We start from the raw sequence: 16,563 nt of genomic DNA on the forward strand, positions 1-16,563 counted from the left end.
CTTTGTTGTTGTAACCCTTTGATCCTCTGACCTAGCTACCTAGTTTTTCTCCCTTATTGTTGGGCATGGAATCCCCCCAAGGCATGTTTTGGGGCTTAAAGCCAAGTTTTGACCAAATATTTTTGTAAAAACTCCACAAATTGTGGTCGCAGAGCACGAAATTATGATAGAGTCACAGGGTTGTCCACCCTCGTTTTGTAACTTAATGTCGGCTTAATAGACCTACCCACGGTCCGTAGACCATGAGATTGTATAAATAGAGAGAGGCTCTAAGTGTAGAAAAAATATAGAAGAGCATGATAAGTCTAAGTGATTGAGTAAAAGTGTAAAGGGTGTCTTTGGGTCGTAGAGTAGGGGAAGGCTCTGTAGTTGAGTGCGTGGACCCCTGCAGCTGAGTGCGCAAGGCAGGTCAAGTCTCTAACTGTTGGAAGAAACAATAAAGAGAAGTTTACCATATTTCTGTGCATCTTTTCCTTTGTTAATATATGATTGGGTATAATTTGCAAGTATACTATTTATTTGTTGTGCGAACTTATATGAATGTTTTGTATAACTAATTATAAAGTAAGACATCCAAGTAAGCAAAGGTAATTAACTAGCATAGGAAGATAAGTAAGATCTCAGGTAATAGTGCAGAGTGCAGCTGTAGCAGCACAGAAGCTCCACAACCCCTTGTTAGGGCTGTGTGAGGGAAATGTATTAGGGCATGAGGAACATGGCAGTGTGCGAAGTGACCTCCACGTAGGGACAAATAGTGGGACTAGTCAAACCTCTCAGACATCTCAAGGGTGCGAAAACTTAGTTCTAGCACCCTCCCATACTACTTCAGGTGAGACCTCAGTCCGCGCTCTGTGGACTATCGCTGAAAGGACCAGTAGTACCAGGATTTGTTTGGCTAATTAACTCTGAACCTAGGTCAGGCCCCAACAAGCCAACAAATGGTTTCGTTGCTGGGATAGGGATCTGCATAGAGATGTCTGATGTCATATCACTAGAATCCAACAAAGAAAGGAATTGAAGATTGGTTGGACAGGAAGATTCACAAATTCGCGGCGCAAGAAAACAGGAATCTGCAACTATCAAAAGAAGAGTGGTTAGCCTACTACTTATATACAGAGATCCATGAAATTTTCTTCACATCCTTCCCCACTAAGTTTTACGAGTGGATATCGAAGATAGAAGATAGCCAAGGAAGGTGTAAAGTCAACATACCTATTGTGTGGACTCTAGAATTGGTGCGTAGACAGGAAGTATCAGAAGATAAGATCATGTGCACCATCGATCATTGGCTTGATTGAATTATAGGAGGATTCATCACCGAATTCATGGTAGATACTTCAGTAAGTTATAGCGAGGCCGAATGATGCTTCCTCAAAGGACCGCGAGGTAAGTACCTTAAATCTTTGAACACTTGGATTAAAATGCTACTATGTGAAAATCGGGTTATGCGAATAAATTGATGTTTGGGTATACGCGAAATGGGAGAATCTACAGAAATGTAGGTAGCACAGAACTAGAAACTAGCCCCTTGATTTCACCTCCACGAGGGGGTGAGGAAGAGCTCACGAAGGTTTCACCAAGAAGTGTGATCAATCTGATAAGGCAGAGAATTCCGCGCATACCACCCCCACCCACAGTATTGCCAGTTTCATCATCTTCACCCTTGTCTTTTCCCATGCCACCTCCGCCACCACTTCAAAGCAAAATGGCAAGTGCGATAAAGCTACTAGTGTTCAAGGGAGTAAGGAATGAGGATCTGCACTAGTTCTGGTTCATGATAAAAGCTGTATGGGAAGCACAGGGAGTCACAGATGACAATATAAAGAAGGCAACATTGGTCAGCGCTCTGTAGGATTGCGCACTGACCTAGTACATTAAGCATTTCAATGACAATCTGAATGTGGGGATCGCAAATATCCAAGATGCACTAAACAAAGAATTTAGCAGGCCAAAGTCAGAGGCACAGTTGATCATTCAGTTCAAGGAAATCACAATGCTACTAAGCGAGACCCCATGGGAGTTGGATCAAAGACTAAAGTGAACAATTTGTGAAGCGAACATGACGTTAACAAATGGGCAACACCGTGAATGGTTTGTAGCATCGTTAATGTTGCATCTATGGAATGCGTTGTCGCAACAAAAGCTAAGCACTCAGGCCGAGGCCTTGGAGGTTGTGATGAGATTGCATGAGACCCCGATACAAGATCCCAACCTTGGAGTTCAGCAGATTCACGCGTAGTTGAGAAACTTGTGCCTTGAGATGCAGAGTTTGAAACAAGACAGGACAACCCACCCAGAGATGCGTGGTGAGGTATGGTGTGTAAAATGCAAGAGCCAGGGGAACGACAAGAAGCACTACACAGTGTTCATGAATTAACTTGCGGGAGGAGGGTGAATGCCACTAAGACCGGAGGCACAAGTAGGACAAAACACGGTGCCTACACTATGGTGCACGATTTGTTAGATAGGAGGAAAGTATGTTACAAATAACTGCCATCTATTACAGAAGTATACGCAGAATTCACAGAAGTTGTTATGTAATTTCTGTAGTTCAGAGGGACATGATGAGCACACCTTTCAAAGTTATGAGCTGATGATGGATCAAAATCCTACCTATAGAGTTCAGGCTAAAACACGACCCCTTAATCAAAATGCAGGAATGGCACGCACCAGATTTCAGGGGCGCGGACGAGGCCGAGGTGGAGGGGGACTAGGAAGAGGTCACAGAAAGCTAATATGTTATAATTGTGGAGGGCTAGGGCATTATGCCCACGATTGTATGAATCCAACGCCACCATCATTCTTTTATTGTACGTTGTTTGATCATGATACGGAGGATTGTCCCACACTAATAGTGAGGTTGCATGATAAAGGAGCACTCCAACCTCCCTCGACTCAGAACTTGCAAATGATGAGGTCTAAGCCATGTGAGGAAGACCTTGATGTAAATATCGTGCTCCGAAGTGGAATTACGATAGGGGATAACGAAGGCAAGCAACCTGAAGAAAGTACTTGGGCTTGCAAGACTCCAATGAAGGAACCAGAATTTGATTTGGAGCACGCTAAGGAGACCTTCATGGAAGCTAAGAGAAGCTTCACCGATGCCACCAATTCAGGAAATAAAGACAAACTGGAGTCGGAAATGAACCCATTGATGCTCACTACGTTCTTTTAGACATGAATGAAGCTGTTGTGTAACAGCAAGGTTGTAAAGCGGCTGCAAGAACTCATAACTAGATGCGTTGGGACCGTGCCAAGAGAACTAAGCCTAGTCCGGAAGCTCGGGAAGCACACGACGTGAATAGGAAGGGAGATGATATTGACTGTGCATATTGGAGAATATGAGATGAACCAAGTGATTCTGGATCTAGGATTGAGTGTGAACATCCTGCCAAATTAGACATGGGAGCATATGGGCAGGGTCTCCTATCCAACTGCGAATGGCGAACTAGAAAAAGATCCTACCTATGGCGAGATTGTGGGGAATCACAGTAGATATTGAAGGAGAAAGCGCGCTAGCATATTTTGAAGTGATAGAGATTTTTGATGATAACAGTCCCTACCCCATGCTATTGGGAATAGATTGGGCATTGACATGAATGGAGTGATAAATCTAAAGAAGCGCAAGATGATTTTTGAGAAAAATTCTCTGCGCGTAGTTGTACCTTTAGACCCTGTAGAAGGATCACGCTACACGGAGGCAGTGCGCGACTATGACAATGATGACGATCTGGACTGCATCTACAAGATAACCACGCGAGAGAAATATTGGGTAAATCTAACCATGGATGGCCAAATCTCATGGGAGCATGAAATCTCCTGCACATCAGATTCTGATGAGGAAATAAAACTAGGGCAGAACTAGTTACATGAGTTAACCACACTAAATTATAACATGACGACGAGATCGTTGCACTGCGTATCGATGGAGGTAAGATATCTTCCTAAATATGATGGGTTAAGCGAGGTGGATGACTTCCTGAACAAATTTGAAAGAGAAGTGTCGAAACAGCAGCGTTTCAATGCTCTGAAATGGGCACTGCAAGCTATCCTCGCAAGATGGTGGGGTACGCACCAAAGAAGTTTTGATGACTGGCGCGACTGCAGAAGAATGATGTGCACATGGTTTGGGAAGCCTTTGATGTGATTAACAGACAAGATTGTCAGACGAAATGGCCCACGCACCCACTTATCTAGGTGGATACAGGCATATGGTGCAAAACCTGCACAAATGCACACAGTCCTCACGGTAGGAGACACGATCAGTAAGCAGGTGCGAGTAAGGCAATGGCACGAATGACCCCTCCGGTTGGGACCATGAAGTATGGAAAGACCAAGTGTGCAGAAGGATATCCAAGCAGAAGCCTTTAAAAAAGTACATGAAACACTGAACGAGGTCCACAATGCGAAGTAAACTGACTGGGACTTGTGTGTACTAGCGATTCTATGGGCTTATAGGACTGCACGTAAGAACTTGACCACTCAGGCACCACCAAGGCTGGAGTATAAAGCAAACGTTGTAAGTCATAAAATACATGAAAAAGTAAGACCAAGCATGATATCACTAGTAGATATGATGGTTCGCGGAACCTTGGAAGAAGAAATCCAACAGGAAAATTCTAGGCTCCAAGAACTTGAAGAAGAAAGGGTATGATTAAGGAAGAAAAGTTCTCTAGTAGACGCGGAAGTCAGGAAGCTAGACGACAAGATAAAGGAATATTTTCTCAGTAAAAATACCAGGGTGATAAGGCAGGATGCACACGATCATGATGAAAAATTTGAGGCCTGTTGTCGCGAATTGATCAGTTTGATGCCTTGGCTTGGACCACACATTACTAAGCGAATCGACTAGGGTAGCACGTTGTAGATGATCAAGTGCATGATACCACCTGCAACAATAAAAGGTGGGTATTTTCCAGGAAACGTGATGGATGACACGATGAAACTTTACACAGGTGGTGCGACCACCTGACTAGATGAGGGAAGTATAGTCTTAGAGCTCTAGGCAGTTGAAAGGAAGCGCGAGACTATAAACTATTCTACCTGGGAGCTGCATGGTGTTGGAACTGCGCATAGAAGCAAAGAGTCACACGGTCCACAACCATGCACGGGGGGCTTCACTGCCACGCAGGTTGGCCATAAAGTGACTGTTGAAGTCACTATTCACGATGGGATGCGGTAGGCATTTAAGATGTGATTTATGGGCAAGATTTGGGAAAATATACCACCAAGCGAGCATTAATGAACCGGATTTGGGGGAAACAGTAGAATTCAAATTCAAAAAGCATTATAAATTACAAGGATTTTCCCAACAAACAACACTTGGTCATTTATGAATTAAGCTATTGAGTAGAGCCCTGTTTGTTTTGTGCCGAGAATTGATTGAGCCCCTGAGTTCGCAAGTGATAGATTTCTAGACGGACACGATGGCAGCAGTTGAGGAAATTATGGAAAATATAGAAATGACTGCCGAAGAGGCCGCACAGGCCCTGACTGTGGGGGATGCTTTGAAAGGTGCCGGGATTGTGGTAGAAATCCTGAAATCACCATGCATGCCAAGACTAAAGTAGGACAAAGAAGTGATGGTTCCTGTATGTGTGTCCCCACGGAACCCGCTACGCACCAAGCTGTTGATGGGGGAGAAGGGGAAAGACATCACCATAGAAACCGATGAGGAAGAAGATGACCTGGATGACCTTATTGTTGAAGAAGATGAGGACGAATACATGGAGGAGGAAACTAAGCCTGCACACCCCCCAAAAAAGTTGTCTGCCTATGTACCCCCATGGAAAGGGAATGCTAAAGTGCCCAAGGACCTTGATGAGACCAAGAGCTCGCTCCAGATCCCACTCCTCTTAAACAACATTATTTTTCAGGGCACACACTTGGGATGGGTGTCGAGCTTAAAATTTGAAGATTGGGACCCCACTGACCACGAGAAGTTCCCTCACCTTGAGACCTCGCACCTCATGAAGCCCAAGCAGAACACTGTGGTGAGGGTTACAGAATTAGATCCGCAAAAGTGGTTGCACGGAGTGGAAAAGGCTGGACTACTTAACCTGCTCTGGGTGTCACATTTACAACATGCCCCAATAACAATTTTCGTCATTAGGCAGCTGCTCTTCCTGGTGCATGATGTGTGTTTGTGGATGGAGGAGCCCATCTCCATCACTACAGACTTGATTCACTACATTTCCTAATTTCCATGAAAAGGAGAGGACCCCAGAGACATCTCAAAAGGGAAGAGCAGTGACTTGGCCATCGCAGAGGCCATGAAGAAGAAATACAAGTTGGCGAAGAAGAAAAGGGGCTACGCCATATCCAACATCAACGATAAAGTAGTGAGAGTGGCGATCCAAATACTAGCTGGTAAGGTTATGTGTAAGTGTCACGCAGATGAGGTACCCTTGCCGGTAGTAGCACTTGCTAAACAATGTGCGGAGGGGGTCCAATTTAACAGGTCCAAGCTCCTCTGCAAGTAATTCTTGGAGAATTGCCACAATGCTCAGGAACATGGAAAAACATTCCACTATGCATGGCTTCTTCTATCCATAGTACTCGTGGCAAGGGAATTGCCAGAAGATAGTCAATTCTTCACAATTGATAGGGATCTGCTGAAGGCCACGAAGTACGCTTTGCTCTGGGCCACAAAGGATGCAAATAGGATCCACGACAGTAAGATATTATGGGTGTTCGTGGAGATGACCCTCAGAATGGGGATCAACCACAAGCCGCGGTTGTTGCCCACTGTCTACAATATCCTTCAGAGTTTTGTAGAATTTAAAGTAGACATCCATATCATATACATCTGAGCGCGCAAGGACCTATCCAAACAATGGAGAAAGCTACCCTTTGTAGCCACGGACAATGTCATATTTAACGTCTCGGATACATGGATGCCGGAGTGGTGCACTCTAGACATCTTGGAGATAGAGAAGTTGATGACACAAAGGAAGAAAGAAGAGTGTAAACTGTGCATCGCACAATTGGTAGAAAAGAGAAGGAAGGAGGCAGCGACACTGGAAGCACGGGCGAAACGGGACACTGCACAGACAACAACTGAATGGGAAAAGGTCACAGTAGTAGCAGCACAGGAGGCAACCATGAAGGCACGCAAGGGCCAAACGTCTCCTTCGCATAGGCAGGAAGTAAAGGAAGAAGAGGGAGGTGCAGACCTGCAAACTGCATCAACAAAGTTGAAGTGACAACACCTAATCGAGTGAATAGGGCCGCGCAAGAAGGTTAAGGCATCCAAGTTGTCTATTGACCTGGTCACCCTAACCGAGGGTGATCTGCACAACATTGGCGAGACAATGTGCGATGTCACCTTTGAGTCCCTCCAAAATTTTATGTAGGAGAACCAAATTGTGTTGGGGGTTGTCAGAGTGCAGCTGCAGGAGTTGCAGGTGCACCCTCCTCGAGCTAGTACCCTTTCGACCAACCTCGCAATCAGAACAATGACAACAGAACAAATGTTGCATGCTAGGGTGATGAATATCGTAGTGCTACCAAAAGGGGCACTAGTGACAACAAAGGAGGCTGACAGGCCTACGGTAAGAATTCTGAAGGGTCTTGGCATCAACATGGCTACACTCCCGTGAGAGACCTTATGCATTTTGTAGGATGGGATAGCTGCAGAACTACGGGCTAGGGGGAGCTGCAACCTGCAAGTCGTCAGCAAGCAGAAAATCAACATGGAACAGTTGAGCATGCAATGCGAAAAAGTGGTGTCGCAAAATCAACAGCTGGTATAGGTACTAGATGAAGCTTGCCAAAGCGTCCTGGAGCTAGCCATCCCAGCAGACACCAGCAGAGGTGTGCATCCACAATCTAGGAGCAGGGATGCGCGAGGCGCGAGAGCAAATGACAAAGATTCAGCTGGAGCTGAACCTTCAGATCGTCAAGCTGTGGATAAAGGCACAACCATCTAGCCCTCCGAAAGTTAAAGAATAGTGCACTAATGCTATTACACGAGACTGGATGATATTGGCAGTGTAGGGTGAGTCTGCACCAGCATGTTGGAAGAGTCATTTTAGGTCCTCACAAATCTGCAAGAGGACCCCAACATCTAGCACTTAGTGACAGAGGCGTGAGAACTCCAATAGAAGTATGACAGCATCAAAGGAATTGTGTAGACGGATGCGATAGGCCAAAGCTCTAAAATAGCAAGTGGATGTGGCACGACACAAGGAAGAGGTCCTAAAGGCATGCATTCAGCCTTGGATCGATGAGGCCTTCACCATCACAACCGAAATTGAAGGAAAGCTCAAACACATGTAGGGGATACAGGCACAGATGCAGAGAAGCACTTCCAACACCACGGTCTCAGAGCAACGTATGCAGCAGATCCAGCAGGTAGCAGCTCAGTGCGCTACAGACCTTGCAATAGTTTGACCAGAGTTGCAAGGACTGTTGGCATTATGATGCATGTGTTGTACTTGATGGCAACCACTCGTAGAACAAAAACTCACTTATATATATCTAGATGAATCTGCGGAAGAGATATCAAATGTGACAATATACATGGGATGTAGGACAGTTCAAAGGAATCAGATGACAGTTCTCAGTATGACAAGTTAGCTTTGCCATCAAGTCCAAAGGGGGAGATTGTTGGCATTATGATACAAGTGTTGTCCTTGATGGAAATATGACAGATTATAGTGCAACAGGTCAGTAGCAAAGAATCGATGATCAGACTACAAAAATGAAGAAAGAAGAGTATATATGCAGGTTCACTATATACCGAGTCGCGTACATATGCATGTTATACGCAGGTTCACTATGTACCAAGTCGCGTATATACGTAGGTTTGCTATATACAAAGTTGGGTATACACGCAGGTTTGCTATATATACAAAGTAGGGTATACACGCAAGTTCACTATATACAAAGGCGCGTATACATGCGGGATTATTGATCAAAAGTTGTGTATGCGTATGCACGCACTTTCATGCACGGAAAAGTGCGTACATGTGGTAAAGCTTATTTTTGGGTCCGTGGTATTTAAACCTATGGTGTTGGTCCTTGGTATTGCATCCAAAGTGTTGAACCCAGGTACTGGGTCCCTAGTATTGGTTCTAAATGGTTTTGGACCATGGTATTAAGTAAGGCCTAAGACTATAAAAGGAGAAGAAGATCATTAGGCAAAGGCAATTTTGAGAAGTGATGAATATCTGATGAAGTGTGAGATCTAGTATGCTAGTTATGGGTTTGTGATGCTGTGATTGATTTGAACCAAGGATGAACCCATGTGAATGATGATGAACGACGGATCGAGATCTTAAGGCTTGGAATGTTTTATCATTATATGGTTTGATTATGGATAGACTAGATCTGAATTATTGACGCATGTTTTATTGTATGAATGTTATGATCTGGGTATGACTGATGTCTAGAACAATTGCAAAGTTATGAGTAAATATTTGGAGATCTGTACGCGGGTTGGCTTTGGTGAAAGCGTGTATGTACGCTGGTTTGATGCATCATAGTAGCATATACATTATGAGACATGATATTTGAAGTTGCAGTTGGATCTGGTTATTGTTGCAGAGTTTTGTTGTGTGTTCTGTGTTCTAATTATTGTGTTGTTAATAGGGTTTCAGTGTTTCAATATTGGGTGATTCAGATATTGATGATGCAGGTGTAGTTGATGGGTGTTTTGTAGTGGTGATTGATTTTGTGCTTCAATGTTGTTGATGGGTCTAGTATGAAAATTGGATGAAACGTGGCCTTTAGATTATGGTGTTGTGCTTCAGGAGTATCCAGTCTGAAAATTTATGAAACGTGGTACCTAGAGGAAGAAAGAGAAGGTTGTAGCCTTTTGTAGGTCGGCACCTATGTACTAGTACATCAGCTAGTACAAGAGCTAAGGGGGTGGAAGCTCCCTTCCAATAGCAGTTGGAAAACGAGTGAAGGTTGGAGCATTTAGTAGGCCGACACCTACGTACTAGTAAATGGATCAGCTAGTACAAGAGATGAGGGGGTTGTAGCTCCCTTCCAGGAGAGTCTGGACAATGAGAGAAGGTTGTAGCCTTCTGCAGGTAGAAGCCTGTGTAGTGGTATAAGATAGCACCAGTACAGAACTATTGTATAAAGAAGTTTCTTACTAAAAGGAAGATTGAGACGACTTGCAGCAGGTGGTTTTCACCCACATTGGGTTTCCACCTTACATCATGGTGTTCATGTGTGCTTCTTGTCTGTGATGATCTGTTCTATTTTACTGCTCCTGTTTACTATTCATATGGTTAATAATGTTCTGATGCACTCATTAAGGATCAACTAACAGAATGATAAGTTTACTGGATATACGCTTGTTGCATTACACACAGTTGCATATACATGCGGTTTGCCTTAACTGAAGTAGCGTATATGAATCTTAATATGGAAATGAAAAAGTTTTATTGATTTAATAATACTGATTCACCCCCTCGCCCTCTCAGTATTATTTCCAACAATTGGTATCAAAGCAGGTACTTTGGTAGAAGCTTGATCACTTGAAGGAGATCCATAGATCAATGGGAAAGAAGCTTAAGAAGAAAGCGCCTAAGAAGAAGAAGACATCTCAGAAGATCTATGATAGTGGGAGAATCGATTGGGGAATATGTGGAAGAAGCACTTCAGATTCAGAATCACTTCAGAATGAAGATGAACAAGCAAAAGAACTAGAAGGTATGAATTTGTTATACTCTAGTGATACATTTATCCATCCTTTTGAAGATGATGAAAGTGATAGCAAAACAACTGAATTTGCTCTTATGGGTGAGCAAGAAAGATATCAAATAGAGGCAGAATTTAAAAGGCTTAGAGACAAAATTAGAGATCAATAAGATCTATTGAACAAAAGGGAATGTGCCTTCAAAGAAGAAGCTACCAAACTAAAAGCTCAACTAGAGGAAGGAAACAAGGTAAGGAAGTTATTCAAGGACAAGGAAGATCAATGTCAAAAGTTGTAGGATGAAGTGACATCATTAAGAAATGAAGTCAATGAAAGGAGAAAAATAATCAAGAAACTTAGAGACAGATCCAGTTACTATGAAAGTCTTGAAGCTATGATCCTCTCGCTAAAAGAAGATCTTGAAGAATCAAAACGGCACAATAAAGAACTACTCCAAGCTCTTGAAAAACAAGAAAACGAAGTTCTTGAACTAAGACATCAGTTGGAAGAAGGAAGAAAAGCTGAAGAAAACATGAAGAAGCAGTATCATGAAAAGGAGGAGCAACATCAGGTTGAGGTATGTTAGGGTCCCACCCTAACCCCCTTATTTATGTCAGGGGATCACGTCATAGTCAAGAGTCAATAAAGCCCATATTAATAATTGTAAGTGGTTAACCCGCAATTAATAACGGGACCACAGTTAGTTGCAAATGGGCGGTAGTATTAGATAGATGGTATTAATAAAACCCACGATATTGGCTCGTGGTATTGCATGTATGAGTCATATATAAAGGATAGAGACTCCCTGCGAGGAGCATTGTGTCTTGTTTTGTAATCGAGCTCTGCTCTATTGGAGGTTGCCCCCTCGAAGAGGCCTGTGAACATTTCTCTCTGGATAATAAAATCATTGTTATTTTGTGCTCTGGGTATATTTTCTTCGCATATTTTGTGTTCTCGGTATCTTTTCTTCGCAAATTCTATGTTTGGGTATCGCTTTGCAGGTTAAGAGCATAACAAGTGGTATCAGAGCACTTTGCAGGGCTCGGTGGGATCTCCAAATTTTAGCAAAAACTTTTTTAGGCTAGAGACGTGTTCCGGCGTCTTTAAACCACGGGATCTGTCGTTAAGCGCATAAACCTGCGGATTTGGGGAGGCATGCACGCAGGAAATACAAGAGGTGGTCACGTCTGTTGGACTCCCTTGTAACCCCTGTGGGTACCCCTTCGAGTAGTAGTGCATTAGACAGAACCGCGCACGGACTGTCTTCCACGTACCCTCTGGGTATATAGGAAGCCCCCTAGCTCCCTTGAAACCTCGCCATAGATAAACCTTCGGCTGTCTTGTTGCTACAGTACACCGAGAACAGCACTCGGAGAGATTACTCGCCCGTACGATAGGGTAGTCGGGTTGTACGGCTAAGGGTACGGTCGATCCTCCTTAGTTAGAGCCCTGAAACATTGGGCCGAGTACTACTGTCAGACCCTTATGTATATTGCGATCTGTAGCACCTGACACTCTCCAAGACCATAGTTCCCTTTCTCTCGAGGGATCACACATCATCTATTCCAGATCAGCAGCAGCAGTTGTTCCACCATTCAGATCTCTCAGATCCACCAGATTTGATATTCCAGATCAGCAGCAGCAGTTGTTCCACCATTCAGATTTCTCAGATCTGATATTCCAGATCAGCAGCAGCAGTTGTTCCACCATTCAGATCTCCCAGATTAGCCAGATCAGAGTAGCTGGAAAGGGTTCCTGTACCTGGATATAATTTTCGCAGGACTTTTGGTGGCATTGACATTTTGAGGATTTGGCGACTGCAGTATTGATCAGAAAGGAGTAAAACTCCGTTAGGAGGTTTCAAAAAAAAAAAAAAAAAGTCTGAGATCTTCCAGGGCGCTTATTGGTGACCTAGCCCATCAGAATCAGGACGACGAGCTGAGCAAGGTGGTACCATTCAATTCTTGGCAAAAAAAAAAATTCGGCGGTCCCAAATTTTAGTCAGACGAGTGTATGGTAGAAACTCGCGCTCAAGCAATGGCCAATGAAAGGACTCAAGCAATGGCCAATGAAAGGATAGAAAAAATAGAAGAAGAGGTGCACTCCCTCCACTCTGTGGTGGAAAGGATCGAAAATCATCTTAAAGGATTAGAGTGCCTAATACAGGACAAGGGCAAGGAGCCAGCCGACGAGGAGGCGTATAAGGGTCATGAATACCATGAGGGGGAGTCTAGCCACTCTCCTCACATCTGGCACACCCATCCACCACCCAATCAGAGACCTCCCAAGTTGGATATGCATAAATTTGACGGTTCTCACACGTCCACATGGCTATCACAAATGGAGTAGTATTTTCAATTGAATCATATCATAGATGAGGGGACTAAGCTTATGGTGGGCACCATGTACTTGGACAGTGAGCGATGGCAATGGAAGGAATGGTATCAGCGTTGCAATGGACAATTTCCGAATTGGGGCCAATTTACCAAAGCTCTTCGAAATCGCTTTGAACAAGAAGACTCTTTTTTGGGGCGTCTCACTAAGCTCTGACAGACGGGTACAGTGGATGAATATATTACCGCTTTTGAAGCCTTAGCCTTCCGCACTAAGGGTCTCACAGATGAATTCTACATGGAATGGTTTATCAGCGGTCTTAAAGAAGCCATCAAAGCTCAGGTTATACTCCACCACCCCCCCACATGGAACGAGGCTTGCCAGGTAGCCCGTAAGGTGGAACGGGCATTAACAGCTCAATCCAGCCGCCCCAACTTTCCCGCTAAAGGTCGTCCCTCACAGGCTCCCAATATGACCCAAACACTTAAGATTCAAAAGGTGTCACCTGCAGAAATGGCCGAAAGAAGGAAGCAAGGACTATGTTACTACTGTGATGAAAAATATTCCCCGGGTCATAAATGCAAAGAGCACAAGTTTTTTCAAATAGATGCCACTGACTACAGCTCCACCGAGGAAGATCCACCACTTGAGGAACCAGAGGCGACCGAAGAAGATAACCAACAGGAGATGGTATCTGATGAACCAATGATTTCGCTACATGCATTGGCAGGAATTTCGTCACCTCAAACTCTCAAAATCAGGGGTTTTCTTAAACATCGGCCAGTAATAGTTTTGATTGATAGTGGAAGTACCCATAATTTCATCCACCAAAAGATCGCTGAAGCAGCACATTGTTATGTCCGAGCAGTTTCTAACTTCCAAGTCCAGATTGCAGATGGAGGCACAATGAAATGTGAAGGTCGCTGTGAAAATGTCAAAATTCAAATGGGGGATTATCATTTGAAAAACCACATGTTTGCAATACACATGGGGGGTTGCGACATTGTCCTAGGGGCGGAATGGCTCCGCACTCTTGGGCCAATCACAATGGATTTCCAGGAGTTATATATGAGTTTTAAGCAGAACGACTACACACATATCCTCCGTGGGCTACAAGCGGGAGCCCCTTCTATCATAAGCTCGCATCGTATGGAAAAATTGTTAAAAAAGGGCCATCATGGAGTAGTAGCTTAATTTAATGCCATACAGGTAGTAGATACCATGTCTTCGCCAATTCATCCTGAGATGCAACAGATTTTGAATAAACATCGGACGGTCTTTGACAAACCTCATGAACTTCCACCCTCGCGAGGGGAACATGATCATAGGATCACATTGGTCCCAGGGGCCCAACCCCCAAATGTGCGGCCATACAGACATCCGTTCACCCAAAAGAATGAAACAGAAAAAATCATCAAGGAATTGTTGGAAGCAGGTGTCATTCGTCCTAGTATTAGTCCTTACTCATCTCCAATCGTCATGGTCCTCAAGAAAGATGGGGAGTGGTGGATGTGTCCAGACTTCAGGGCCCTCAATAAGTTAACAGTCAAAGATAAATTTCCCATCCCAGTGGTTGACGATTTGCTGGACGAACTCAATGGGGCTCAATTCTTCACTAAATTGGATCTTCGCTCAGGCTACCACCAAATTCGCATGAAGGAAGTTGACATTCCCAAGACAACTTTCAGAACTCATGAAGGCCATTATGAGTTCTTGGTCATGCCATTTGGTCTCTGTAATGCCCCCTCTACTTTTCAGAGCCTTATGAATCACCTCCTCAGACCATATCTCAGAAAATTTGTCCTGGTCTTCTTCGATGACATCCTCATCTATAGTGGCACTTGGGCGGCACATCTTAAGCATGTAGATATCCTCTTGCAACTGCTCAGCAAGCATAAACTATTTGTCAAAATGTCTAAGTGTGCGTTTGGCATGGAAGAAGTTGAGTATTTAGGCCACATTGTGGGCCGTGAAGGTGTCAAGGTTGATCCTAAAAAGATCCAGGCAATGCAAGAATGGCCTCAACCTAAGACCTTGAAAAGCTTGAGAGGATTTTTGGGTCTCACAGGCTATTATCGTAAATTTGTCCGCAACTATGGCCGCATAGCGAAGCCCCTGACGCAACTTCTCAAGAAAAATTCCTTCTTCTGGAACGAAGAAGCACAACAGGCATTTACCGCTCTCAAAACCGCCATGTGTTCCACTCCGGTCTTAGCACTACCGGACTTCACCAAAACATTTGTCATTGAATCTGATGCTTCGGGAACAGGTATTGGAGCAGTCTTAATGCAGGAAGGGCGACCATTGGCCTTCACTAGCCAACAACTAAGTGGGAAGAACTTGGGCCAATCTACCTATGAGAAGGAAATGATGGCCATCTTACATGCAGTTGAGACATGGCGACCTTACTTGTTGGGGCGACGTTTCCAAATCCGCACAGATCATCACAGTCTTAAATATTTTTTGGAGCAACGCCTATCTTCCCCCCAACAAAATAAATGGTTAGCCAAAATGCTAGGTTATGATTATGAGATCATTTACAAGAAAGGGAAAGACAACAGGGTAGCAGATGCATTGTCACGACAATTTGAGGAGGAAAGTACTTTGCTCGCAATATCCCTCCCCATTCCAGATTGGATTGAAGAGGCTCGTGGGGAATGGTTTTCACATCCTAAGCTCTCCCAACTCATTTCTCAATTACAGGCATATCCTAATTCCAGCAAGGGCTACTTGTGGCAGAATGATATTCTTCGCTACAAGGACAGAGTCGTCATATCACCAACTTCCACCCTCAAAAGTCGCATTTTGGCAGAATTGCACTCCTCTCCCATTGCAGGACATTCGGGCTTTCAGAAGACATATGCTCGCACCAGAAGATCATTTTTTTGGACCGGCATGAAACAAGACATCCTTACTTTTGTAGCAGAATGTGACGTCTGTCAACGCCACAAGGGGGAAACCGTCAACACACCAGGCACATTACAACCATTGCCCATTCCGGCGTCAATTTGGATGGAGGTCTCCATGGATTTCATTACAGGTCTTCCAAAGTCTGGGAACAAATCAGTCATCATGGTGGTTGTGGACCGACTATCGAAGTATGCTCATTTCTGCGCTCTACCCCAACCATTCACACCTACTTTGGTTGCTCAAACTTTCATGGATCAAATCTTCAAATTGCATGGCATGCCCACTTCGATTGTGTCCGACCGCGACCCAATCTTCACCAGTAATTTTTGGCAGGAGCTCTTCAGAATACAAGGCACTCAACTCAAACTCAGTACTTCATATCATCCGCAAACAGATGGTCAAACCGAAGCAGTCAACAAATGTCTAGAAACCTACCTTAGGTGTTTCACTTTAGAAAAGCAACACCTTTGGGCATAGTGGTTACCTCTAGCGGAATGGTGATATAACACCAACTATCATGCCACCACCAAAATGACTCCCTATGAAGCAGTCTATGGACAACTTCCGCTGTCCCCTACTTCCTATATCACGGGGTGCTCCAAAGTACAAGCAGTGGATCAACTCTTACAACACCGTGCAACCATGCTGGCCCACTTGCGCGAGAA

The sequence above is a fragment of the Pinus tabuliformis genome, chromosome 4_2 (assembly GCF_031772625.1).
Source record: "Pinus tabuliformis cultivar Carrire ecotype Pingquan chromosome 4_2, CPIR1, whole genome shotgun sequence".
NCBI classification, from domain to species: domain Eukaryota; kingdom Viridiplantae; phylum Streptophyta; class Pinopsida; order Pinales; family Pinaceae; genus Pinus; species Pinus tabuliformis.